This window comes from Sturnus vulgaris, chromosome 5 (assembly GCF_052056855.1).
Source record: "Sturnus vulgaris isolate bStuVul1 chromosome 5, bStuVul1.hap1, whole genome shotgun sequence".
Taxonomy (NCBI): Eukaryota; Metazoa; Chordata; class Aves; order Passeriformes; family Sturnidae; genus Sturnus; species Sturnus vulgaris.
The window spans coordinates 10,227,885-10,240,453 of record NC_142247.1 but is presented as its reverse complement, the minus strand read 5'-3'; positions in this window follow the sequence as shown (position 1 = coordinate 10,240,453).

The following is a 12,569-nucleotide window of genomic DNA, read 5'->3' as shown; positions in this document are numbered from 1 at the left end:
TTTGGTTTTCCATTTACTATCTACTATTATAATAAATTTGACCCTTGCTACATTCTCAATAGAGGGCATCTCTTGTGTTTTGCTTGCCTTTCCCTGTAGCATAAGGACTTTTGCTGGCAGAATTTTCTCAAGAATCTACAAGCAGTAACTTCATAATACTATTGTGAACAGAGCTATTTTTTTAATGTGTTCTTTGGTGGGTTTTTCGGTTTTTGGGTTTTGTTTGTTTGTTTGTTTGTTTGGGGTTTTTTGTTTGTTGGTTTTTTGGTTTTGGGTGGGTTTGGGGTTTTTTTTCATTATGATCAATAGATTAAAATTGGGAGAACTGAAGCTGGTAGTTTCACAGTGTCTCAGTAGCCTCTGATTGGAATCTTTCAGCCTTCAGCCTGAACTATGCCTAGAACAGAGAAAGGTAAACCTACTTAACACTCATCTCTCTCCAAACACTGAAATTTATATTATCAGCATTTCAAACCATAAATTTCTCTTTCAGGAGCAGACAACTGTTTTCTTCCGAGGAGGCCACAAGCATTTTAGATACTTGATCTCCTAGAAGGTTTTTACTCTTGCTTTTCCCTCTTTCTATATTTTTTTAGTACTTTGGCATAGTCCCTTCTTTCACCATATGGAACCACTTCTACCTCCTTATCCCCTGAACACTTTCCCACTCAACATGATGACATGTGACCATTCCACTCATAAACAGAAGTTAGGGAAACAGAGGTTAAACCACGGGCACCAAAAGTGGTTTTGAGAATGCAAATGTGGAAAAAGTGGGATAATCCACAAGCGTGTGGTTTGTTACCATCTGCCTCCTGCTCTTAATGTATAAGCACATTCACCCAGAGTTTACAATTGAAGGGATACAAGAGGGTTTTTTGCCTGGTAAAATACTGAGTATTTTGGCTTGGAAGGCACGCTTCCTTCCCTTCCCTTCCCTTCCCTTCCCTTCCCTTCCCTTCCCTTCCCTTCCCTTCCCTTCCCTTCCCTTCCCTTCCCTTCCCTTCCCTTCCCTTCCCTTCCCTTCCCTTCCCTTCCCTTCCCTTCCCTTCCCTTCCCTTCCCGTGGTGAGAGCACAGGTGCTGCATGCTGCTGTTATGGTTGATCTTTTCCAATAAAGATCCCACACAGGCCAGGATGCTAAACACACGACTCAGCTTGATCCTGATGGATTGCCCATGATCCCACAGCTGTCTTCTTCCTCCTGAAGCCCCACCTGGTGGCTCCCCACATCTGTCCATCTACCATATTGCCCATCCCTGTTAACCCAAATATCCATATAGCCCAAAATGGTACAAATCAACAGAAGAAAAGAGGGATGGCTGATGCCCTAGTAGGTCCACAGCATTTGCACCTGGACTTGTCTCTGCTCTAAATGTCCCTCTGACAAATGAACACTCAAAGCTAAATGCTTCATTCTTAACTTTTCCTGTCCTTTTTTTCTTTAATTCATTTAGAGGTTCCACTGGGAACAGGCTTCAGGTGATTAAACAAAGGAAGAAGGCTGGATAAGATGGTGGGAGAACACAGAAACTAATGTAGCATCTGATGGGAGGTGTGTCAAAGGAAGGACTCAAAACCAGACAATGCATAATTGCCCACAAAATAACCACATCTTTTCACAGTTACGAAGATCTAATGGAGCAGGGAGCTGGTGAGCCGAAATTGGTAGGTTTGGGGCTCAGTTCTGCTGCTGACAGACTTCATCCAGGTCATTTCACCCTCTGTGTCATAGCGTCCCACCTGCAGAAAACAGTGCTGATAATATTTAACTACCACATGGTACTAAACTGCAGCTTAATTAATGGTTTGCAAAGCACTTTGAAATGCTCCGTTGAAACAGGCGAAGGATAATTAACATCATGTATTTATTTAGTGAGCTTTCCTTGCCAGGCACAATCTTCCTAAAATTCCCCTTGCAATAACTGTTTGCACTGCTCTAGGAAAAACAAAGCGGTTCAGCCAGTATGTTTTCTATGGGGAGACTTCTTGCTGCATGAATCGGATGGTTGAAACCTGCAGAGAGTGGCTGCCAAGAGGAGGGACAGGCAGGTTTCTGAATGGGGAGGAGGGGGGGAGAGGAACAGATGCACAAGTGTTCATGCTCCCTCCGAGCTGCCTGAATTGTACCAGGTAAGTTTAATGACACAGCTACAAGGTCGTTGTTCACTCCTGTGCCTGGCCAAAACAGGGCCCCCATTCCTTTGTAGGACTGCTGCTCATGTTTAGTTCTGTAGGACTTCTGTCTTATGGGTCAATTCAGGCTTCAGTTAAACAGCGTCTTCAGACCTGACCTATTTCTGAGGGAAATTTCATACCTCTCCTTCACTGTGCTTCACAAATTTTCCTAAATATGGAATAATGGCTTCAAGACTAGGACAGGAAAAATCTTGAGTCTGAGTTGTCATTGCCATAGTGAAGCTTGGAGCCCTGCCCAGGAAATGTCACAGATTCAGAAAGCTGCTCCCCCACCCCAGCTGCATTTGCTGTTTATGTGGATGCTGTACCAGTGGTGCAAGGTGGGATGCAGCCCCCCAGAGCAAACAAGGCAGCACACCAGGAAATGCATCCCACTGGGAATCTGGGGGGACTCCTGGTCTGAGCGACTTCATACACAGGCACACAGTGACAGGACAACTGAGAACAGTCTTAAGCTAGAAGAGGAGATATTCAGATTAGATATCAGGAAGGAATTCTTCCCTGTGAGGCCCTGGCACAGGTTTCCCAGAGAAGCTGTGGCTGCTCCATCCCTGGAAGTGTCCAAGGCCAGGTTGGATGGGGCTTGGAGCAATCTGTTCTAGTGGAAGGTGTCCCTGCCCATGGCAGTGGGGTCTCTAAGCTTCCTTCCAACCCAGGCCATGCTGTGATTCCATGGTTTCTGTGTGTAGCTGCTGTGTTAAGAGAGAAGGCTGAGTGTTAAGAATGGCTTGAGTAATAAGCAAGCACTGGTAAGAAATTGTTTATTCTTGAAATTCCAGGTCTAAATTTGGAGCTCACCATGAAGAGGCCAGAGTCATTCACTCCAGAAAAGAATGGCTGCTGTTTTCACAATGGCCCATCAATGTTCTGTCTTTGTTCACTTCCTCACTTCCATGGGGAGATTGGGAGGAAATACTCAAACAGCTCTTACAACATTTCCCTGGCATTGGGAGTGAGAAAGGACAGGGTCAGAGCAAACGGGATTTTGATGCCTGAACCAGACTTTGAAGCAGTGTTAGCCCAGTTAGTCTGTACAATAATAAACACTGAAGGTTGCTCTTGTGGCACGTTGTGAAATCCAGCCTTGCAATGGGGAGAGAGACTTCGAGTAAATCACAACTGCGTTTCCCCAGCAGTTTGGGTTCAGGAGCTCAGGTCCACAGGTTAGGCCTTGAAAAATGGTGAATAAACTCAGGAACTGGAAAATTAACTCAATGAGCCCTCTGTGTGTGTGCTGATAATTTTGTACAACTCTTTCAAAGAGATCACATCATTGAAGAAAAGTATATATTGAAAAAGCTGTTTAGAGAGTTTCAGATTAACTAGAGCTATTTAATTATATTGATAATTTTTGTTTGCTTTTGCCAGCATTGCTAACCTGGAACTTTTGTAAAACATGAGTCAGAACCCTCAAAATGAGCAAATTGGTTTCAAAGTCATGGCACTAAAAAAAAAAAAAAAAAAAAGAAAACATAGATTGTGCTCTCACTCTCCCTTCCAATGACCTTCAGATTTTTAGGTTTTTAGATCTCCTCTCCAGGTTTTTCTCTATAATCACCCAGATTGGAAAGAGAGTTTTGGGGCTTTTTTAATAATTTCAGGCAGAGATTATAACTTAATCACCTGCCTTTGTCAAAGGAAGCTGTAAGAGGAACAGATGCTGAAAGACACCAAACCAGTGAAGCCCTGGGTGAGGTCTGTGCAGTGCAGGGACACAGGAATGGGAGCCAGGATGGGAGCCCAGGTCTCAGCCTCACCTCCCAGACCTCCAACCTGCTCATCAAACCCCAGCTCCCACCTTCCCTGGCAGCCTTACAGGCACTGATCAGCTTTGAAAGGATCAAAGAGGCTGCCTGCAGAACAAGTTATTAACCCCAGGAAAGCTGGAGCAGACCTCATGTTGCCTCTGAATTCAGGAGCCTTTCAGCCAGGAGGGTCTGGCTTGTCCCTTTCTTGGGCTGAAACCTCCCACAAAGCACAAGTGCCCTCTGATGTTGTTCATGAGACAGAAGGCTGCATGCTCAAGCAAAGCCCCTGATAGCTGCAGGTGTATTTTTCTTGGGAAGCTAAATTGCTAGAGAAACAAAAGTTTTGGTTAGTTTAATTTGGCAGGACAAAAATGCTGTCCTAGGGGAAGACTTTATTTAGAAACTTTATTTTTCCTCTGTTAATTTAGATATTTTTATTGAAAAAAAATTTTAAAGGTTCAAAAGTTCACAAGAGATTAATTTTCTGTTGTATTATATATATATATATTTATATATCTATATATGTAATGCAAGATTCTTTAGTCCCAGAGCAAAAGGAAAAGGAAACTGATTGCTTCTAACAAAAACTCTGGCTTTGCTAGCATGGTATGCAAAATGCAATTCTACCTCAGTTGAATTAGGTCTAATGATTTTAATTGCTGAAATTTCCTTATTCTACTTGAGAAATACTCTTCACCATTGGAAGCCTGATCATGACATGAATTATTCTTCTCCAGATAAAGCCAACAATGCTCAGCCAACTCCAAGGTCAGCTGCTAGATGACAACTGGCACTTGAAATCAGGAGAAAAAATAGTGTGCAGACTCCATGTGCCCATTGGGCAATGTGTCTGCAGGCTGGTTTAGGTGTGGGAAATATTTCACTATGGAGTGAAATATGAATCTGGATTTTTTTTCTGCACAGACTGAGCTCACAGAAGCAAAACAATGGCTGCATGCAGAGCCCCTAAATATTATACTATAAAACAGGATTCCTCTACCAAATACAGTATAACTCTGGCTTTAGGAAAAGTACAACACAGGCTTTGGTAACAGAGAGATTACCCAGAAATTTCAAAAATAAGGTCCAATAATAGCCTTAGGAAAAGAAAGAAGCCATGGAGGGGCCATTATCATCTAACTTCCTATAACAGACAGATCTGAAAACAAACAAGGAATGAGGGCCTGGAGGGAAGATGTAAGAGCATAACAGGATAATTAACAGAATACTCCAAACAGCACACACCACTTGGGATTCCATAAATATTGCCCTTTGTGCCTGCAAGAAGGAATGAAAAAAACATATTTGAGCTTGCTGCTTCTGGCCTTCAGGTTGTCAAAGTGGAGAAGGGCAAGAGAATCCATCAGAGCATCAAAAATATACCTGTGTATAAACATATAGTGATTACTTTGTGAGGCAGTTTTGGGGAGTCCAGGATAAGGCTCCTGGGTCATTACATGAATTGCAGAACATCTGTGCCACCTTCTCTGATCCAACCAGGCAAACACCAGCAGGAGGTGTGGTTGTCTCTGGGGGCATGGGAAGCATCTCTCTTATGACTTGAGAGAGTCTGGAGCAGCCCCACAGGGAGCCCTGACCTTCAGAGGGCAGCTGGGAAGCATTACTGTGGGTGGTTTCTTAGTTTATATTTCCTCAGAGAATCCTCAGACACTTCAAGCAGCTACAGCCAGATTAGATGACCAGGGAGCCTTTTCAATTCCCACTGTATAGCAGGTGAAACAATAAAAAAATAACGAGTAAGGAACATTAATCTGTATTCAGAGTCTTTTAATAGATGATAAATAAATATATCTGCTTCGTTCCTTTGAATCTTACCCACTTGTGTTTAGCTATGTGTTTTTAGTGGCAACACAGCCTCTCTGAACTGTAGGCCCAACAAAATCATGAGCTGTTTGAAAAAAAGTAAAAATAATCTGAGCAGGGATTTAAAATAGGGTGTGGTGGAACAGCGAGGGTGAAAAGTTTGACAGTGCATTAATAGGCTGTTGGGACCTGCTGGCAATCCCCTCATTTCCCCTTCAGTGAACACACGATTTTCACAGAGGCACGTTTTTGCTGCCACATTTTGCAGCTTCCCATTTCAACCCCAGTTTATGCATTCCCCAGCAAGAAATCAAAAGCAATCCCAGTGCTACCACCCATCCTCTGAACAAACTTTCACTCAGGAACTTTGGCCGAAGCAGACAGAATGCCACAGAATTTTAAGTTTGAAAAATTTTAAATTTCCCTTTAGTGTTATGTTTAACTCCTTGTGGGAGAGGGCTAGAAGGATATTTCCAAAGCAGTTTCTGGCCTGTGTGAAGCACAAGCTGGAGGAGACACCATCAGGAAGGGGAGAATGGTAGAGGAGATGGAAAATTACAGAAATTAAATAAAGAGAAAGAAAACTTGGGGCAGGCATGATGGGATAGTTGAGGGAACAGAGGACAGAATATCCAGCTGTCCATGTGACGGTGAAGAGGGAATAAGAATCACCAACCAAACCCCAAAAAAAACCGTTCTCAAACCAAATGCTCCTTCCAGCTCAGCACAATCAGTGATTGTACAACAGATGGACCCTTTCAGTGCCTGTTTTCACCGAACTCCATGGGATGAGGAGGGATGGAAGCCGTGAGGGCTGTGGAGACAACGCGGCCTTAGCAAACCGGAGCCGCCATTCAGCGCCTTGGGCCTGCTCATCTACAAACACAAACTCTGGCACTGCCTCCTTGGGCACCACGCTGATGTGAGAAGCTCTTTGCAAATGAGCACGTTCAGTAAAAATGCAAGGTTTGGTACTTTGTTTTCTTGCAGTCTGTCTTCCTTCTCGTCCTTACCCGTTTTTTAGTACCAGCTTTTCTTGGAGCCTTTTTAAGGATGTGGCCTCGTATCTAGTACATAACAGAGGCAGGAAGAGTGATTCATAGAAAGATGACATTTTATGAGTGAGAAAGAATTAAATGTTCATTTATATTTAGTTGTTGCTGTGGGGACATATTTTTATTTCTGAAGGATTTTCTAATGAATGCAATATTTTTGTGTTGGCTAGTGTTGGAATCAGTGAAATCCCCTGCTGATTAAAACACTTTCATTATCATTTTTGTGTTTTTTGTGAATTGGGCATCATTATAGTTTTAGGAAAAAAGCTATAGTGGTTCCAGGCAGCTATTTTTCCTGAATTCCCTGTAGTGGATTCTTTTTCTCTAGGCAGGAAACTCTAACAACTCTAGGTGAATGGGCCAAAGGAAAGCAGTGGTTTTGTACACTTCCCTAACATTCATGTGGCTTGGGCCGTTCCAGAGGCTTGGAAATCTTTCTTGGGGACTCTGAAACTTGCATTTTCAGAGTGCTCAACAGACATTTTGGATAGATGACAACTGCCTCTTTTCCCTGAAGTCCTTCATTCTTACTTTTCCATTAATATTTACTTTTTCCAGTCACCACATCTCACTGAAGGGTTGGGAATTTTCATTCACTGCTAAAGCTGTCAGTCAAAATTGCTGTTTTTCTGGGTTGGTTTTTTTTTTGTTTTGTTTTGTTTTTTTTAAGATTGTCTCGATACACTGAATTAAAGACTTAAAGAACTAAAGAATTAAAGTTCGTGACAAAGATCACATCATTCAAACACTGTGTCTTTCTTCTGTGCAATGTCTCCAGTACTGGTGTGTCTCCTTGAGGCAGTCATATCTTTTTTACTTCACTTTCACCTTTTTTCATTGTTTCTTGCCTTCTTCATTGATTTAGAGATCACAGTTTTCCTTTACATACCCCTGTGGCAGGTAAGTGCTAACATGCTTAAACCTGAGGTGAAGCACCAAACACCAGCAGCATGTTGGAAATGAAGATCCTGGACTAGAAGGGCAGAATAAAATGAACAAGAAGTCTTGGAAACTCTTATTCAGTACATCTGAATGCTATTCCAGCTCTCCCTCTCCTAATGTAAAATGTAATACATTCTTTCCCAGGTTCTCTCCTCATTCCTGCTGTCCTGCAAGCAACATCTCTTTCTTAAGAAACTGGTGATTTAAAGAAAATATGTTCTGAGAACTAATTTTTTTAAGGTTGCAAGCCAATTAAGGTAGCCTTCAGGCTTTCCCTATTTTTTATTTATTAATTTGTGGTGGCCTGAAGAGTATTGCTCTCAATTAAATTTAAGATCATAATGAGAAAAAGAACACTGAAGACTGGGCCTTCAAATAAATCAAAAACCTTTTCTTTCTCTGTGAAAAGTAAGAGCAATTTAGAAGTCTCAATTCATGAAGCTCTTCAAAAAATGTGACTAACCCAACAAAATGATTAGTCTTAGTTCTGTCATGTTGTTTCACTCAACTGCACTTGTGTATGTCAGCTGGCACAGAGTAACCTCTCTGGATCATGACCAGAAATCATTTGGGCATAACAGTTAAGTCTATCTGGGAGGTGACCCCACCTTTGTTGAATGTGCTAATCCCTGAAAGCCAGAGGACTGTGTAAAAGACTGGAAAATCAAGGATCATCATACGACCAGTCCACAAAAGTCACATTTTCATTGTCCAAGAAAGGACTTATCTGTCTGAACATTATTCTAGTGCAGATGTGTGGGAATACTTAAGCCACATGTAGCATCTGGTGAAAATAAAGATTTATTTTGGCTGAACTGGCTGTATTAGCAGATAGAAATCCAGCTTTGAACTAGATCTTAGTTCATAGCCTGCCGCTGCCTTGGGATTAATTTCAGAATTTCTGTTTGTTTTTATTATGGAGAAATTACTTGCAGCTGATTTTTTAATATCTTTGCATTCTTCAAATAGGCAAGCTACTGAAAAGAGATGGGAAAGTCAGAAAAGGGTGGAAGTGACAGTAACTTTGGATGTTAACTCATCTCGTGGAGACCAGTGACAAGTGGTGTCCCTCAAGGGCTGGTGCTGGGGCTGATAGTGTTCCACAGCTCTGTCAGTGACGTGGACAATGGGATCAGTGCACCCCCAGCATGTTTTCTGATGACACCGAGCCGTGTGGTGCAGTCAGCACATTGGAAGGAAGGGATGGATCCAGAGGGACCTGGAGAGGCAGGGGATGGAGGTCTGTGTGAACCTCATGAAGTTCAACAAAGTGAAATCCAAGGTCCTACACCTGGGTCAGGGCAATCCCCAGCCCGCCGACAGGTTGGGCAGAGGAGTGATGGAGAGCAGCCCTGGGAGAAGGACCTGGGGAGTGATGGGTGATGGAAAACTCACCATGAGCTGGCCAGAAATCAACTGTGTCCTGGGCTGAGCCCCCAGTGTGGGCAGCACGGGAGGGAAGGGGGGATTCTGCCCCTCTGCCCCTCTCAGGTGAGCCCCACCTGCAGAGCTCCTCCAGCCCTGGGATCCCAGCACAGGAAGGACAGGGAGCTGCTGGAGCCAGGACAGAGCAGGGACACCAAGGGATCAGAGGGATGGAGCAGCTCTGCTGGGAGGAAAGCCTCAGGGAATTGGGATTGTTCAGCCTGGAGAAGTCTCCAGGGGGACTTTATAGCAGCCTTCCAGTATCTGAAGGGACCTACAGGGAAGCTGAAGAGGGACTCGTCATCAGGAACTGCAGTGATAGAACAAGGAGTAATGGATGCAAGTTGAAAGGGGAAAAAATTAGGTTAGGTATGAGAAATAAATGCTTTACCATGAGGTTGGTGAGGCACTGGAACAGCTGCTCAGGGAGGCTGTGGATATCCCACCCCTGGCAGTGCTCAAAGTCAGGTTAGCGGGAGGTGTCCTTTCCCATGGAAGAGGATCAGGACTAGATGATCTTTAAGGCCTCTTCCATTATTAACATTCTGTGACATCACCTACAACATTTTTGTGTCAGTTTTAAGGAAAGGTGATCCTAATCTTGCAGAAGAGCTGGAGTTCTGTGCATTTATTCTCACCTTCACCAGAGAATATTCTCTTGATTTGAAGACGTGTTTGGACTGCATCACTGCCTTCTGCTCAGAAGTGTCACTGACAATGCACAAACACATTTTCAGTCTGTGTCTCGCTGTCTTTTGCCATGACTCTCCTTTCCCAGGACATCCTCTGGACTGTTGGACCTTTTTTGCCTGACTTTGGGATGCAAAGTGAACGCTTGCAGAGGCAGAGAGATGGGCAGCGAGATACCTAGTGTTACCATTGATTGCTGCTGGTTTATTTCTGTTTTGAGGGTGTCTTGCTTTCAGTGGTGACATGGGAAACACAGCAGGTGGTAGAGGAGGTTAGCAGGGGGAATTTGCACATAGAGGAGGGAAGCAGAGCAGAGCTCCTTTGTTGGCACAATTCAGACTGGACAAGTTTCAGTGACAGAGAGTGAGACTTAAAAATCTCTTAGACTTTGGTTCTCATGCAAAAAGGGCTATACTTGCCCAAGTAGCACCTAGAATCATAGAATATCCTGAGTTAGAAGGGACCCACAAGGATCCTTGTAGTCCAGCTTCTGGCCCTGCACAGCACAGTCCCAAGAATCCCACCCACCTGTGACTCTGTGATATAGTTAGTTGTCTCCTCTATGACTTTCCTGCACTTTGTACGCAAGGTGACAAAGGAAGAATCCAATCTCCAAACACAACCCAGCAGTGTTCCCTGTCCCCATGTGAAGTCTCCCTACTCCCAAATAACCCAATGCACATCCCTGGATTAAAAAGAAACCCCAAGCTGAAAAACCACAAGAATGCCTTTGCATCTTGGACACAGACAGTCACAGTTTCTGATCCTCAAGGCTACTGTCTTCCCAACACGTCTGCTGTCGTGCAAGGAAAACAAGATGGACTACTGGCACCGAAAAAAAGGAAATATGTTTGCCTTTCCTCCATTAGAAGGAAGGGCTCGTGGGTGGACAGATGAGGTGGGAAATGAAGTTATTTCTATGTCTTCACTCCGTGTATAATATTCACACTGCAGTTGTTTTTCTTCTGTGACTCAGGTCAAAGATTTCAAAGTAGTTTATTATGCATCCACTTCACTGCAGAATCTCTTCAGATCTAACAAACCAAGTTCATGTCACCATTTGACCTTTTAAGCAAAACTACAGCATCCTGTAGAGAGGTGGTACTCACCATTAACATTAATGCCCAGGGATTTTATTAAGACAACAAAGCTTCCTGTTGGTTCCTTCTCTTGATTAAAATGTAATATTTCAAGTACTGACCACAGGTTACAACATCTTCTAATCAAAGAGTCTGGGATGTTACCATTCCAACTGTAAATTATCTACCTAGAGCTCACTCGAAGTTTTAATTGAACTTGGTTTGGTTTGAATTTTCAGATACAGTTTTCTGTAGTGTATGCAGTCCCACTGAGCCCACTTCTCCACTGAAAAAGAAGAGAAAAAGAATAGAAGGAATCCCTTAAGATTTATCTGCATTTATGCCATAAAAACCAGTAAAACAGTCAAATTTGACCTATACATAAACAGTTTGCTTCCCCACTCCAGCTCAGAGTCTAAAGCAAGTTATTTCACATGGAAGTATGTATCATGGAGTGCCACAGGATCCCTCAGAAGGAAAGACGACATGGGAAAGACAATGCAACCCACAACTGCTTTTTTTTACCATTTCACATATTCCTTTCAATTCCATAGCCAGAGGTAAGGGAATCTGCAGAGACAACAGTCAATTCAGTACTTCAAGAAGTAAGTGAATTCTTATCCTTCTGAAAAAAGTTATAACTATCATCTTTTAGACCTGAAGCCACCCCAACGCAGACTTCTGTCTCTTCTTATACTCTTCTAGTTTCTAAGGACCTATGAGCCTGGTCTCTACTCTGGATTAGCTTAAAATAATTGAGAAAAATCAGTTTCTTTCCCCATCTGAACTCTTAGCCCTGTGATTTTACCAGTCCACCCTGTAGCATACTTCACTTTTGAGAAGCATGCAGCCAGGTTGTGACTTGGGGGCTACACACAGCTGTGGCAAAGTTGTCTGATCTTTTTCAGGGCATATCTTCTGAGGGTACAGAAGGACAGAAATGGTAAATGGATTAATGTGGAAAAGTGTGAGCTAAGAGGGGCGTATTCAGGCCATCATTTCAGACAATTATCTTGAAATGTAAAAACTAGACTTGGTCTTGCTAGATAACTGACATGCCTGTCCATCGCTCCTGACTTGGCATCTTTCATCAATCATCAATAGTGCACTAAACTTAAAAATACTTTGAAAAAGGAAACAGGAGACTAAAGGAAAATAAGGCTTTCTGCTATTTACATGGCACTGTAGAGACAGATAAGGTGAAGAACTTCGGGAAGATCAGGTTTTAGAAGGTGTGGGAAGAATGAATTCTGTTTTACCACTTTAGATGGTTGGCTGCTCTGCTGCCTTCAGATTACATCTAGATGGAGGGTAGCTTAAGTTCAGAAAGGCAGAAAGGTGCTTTATTTAAATCTAAGTATGCAAAATAAGACATCTACCATGTTCTTTTTCCCACTGAAAGAAATCCCGCTGACAAATGCTCAAAGCCATCAAACAGACAAAATAGTCTCTTCTCAGACTGTGAAAATCACAGTAGTTCATAATTTTTAAAACCAAGTGAAAAAACAGCTAAAGGACTTAACAATTTACTTTTTTATTCTCACTCCTAAAATGCTGAATCCATTTCAATCGCAGCTGGGGACAAGGACAGCCAACAATAACACATC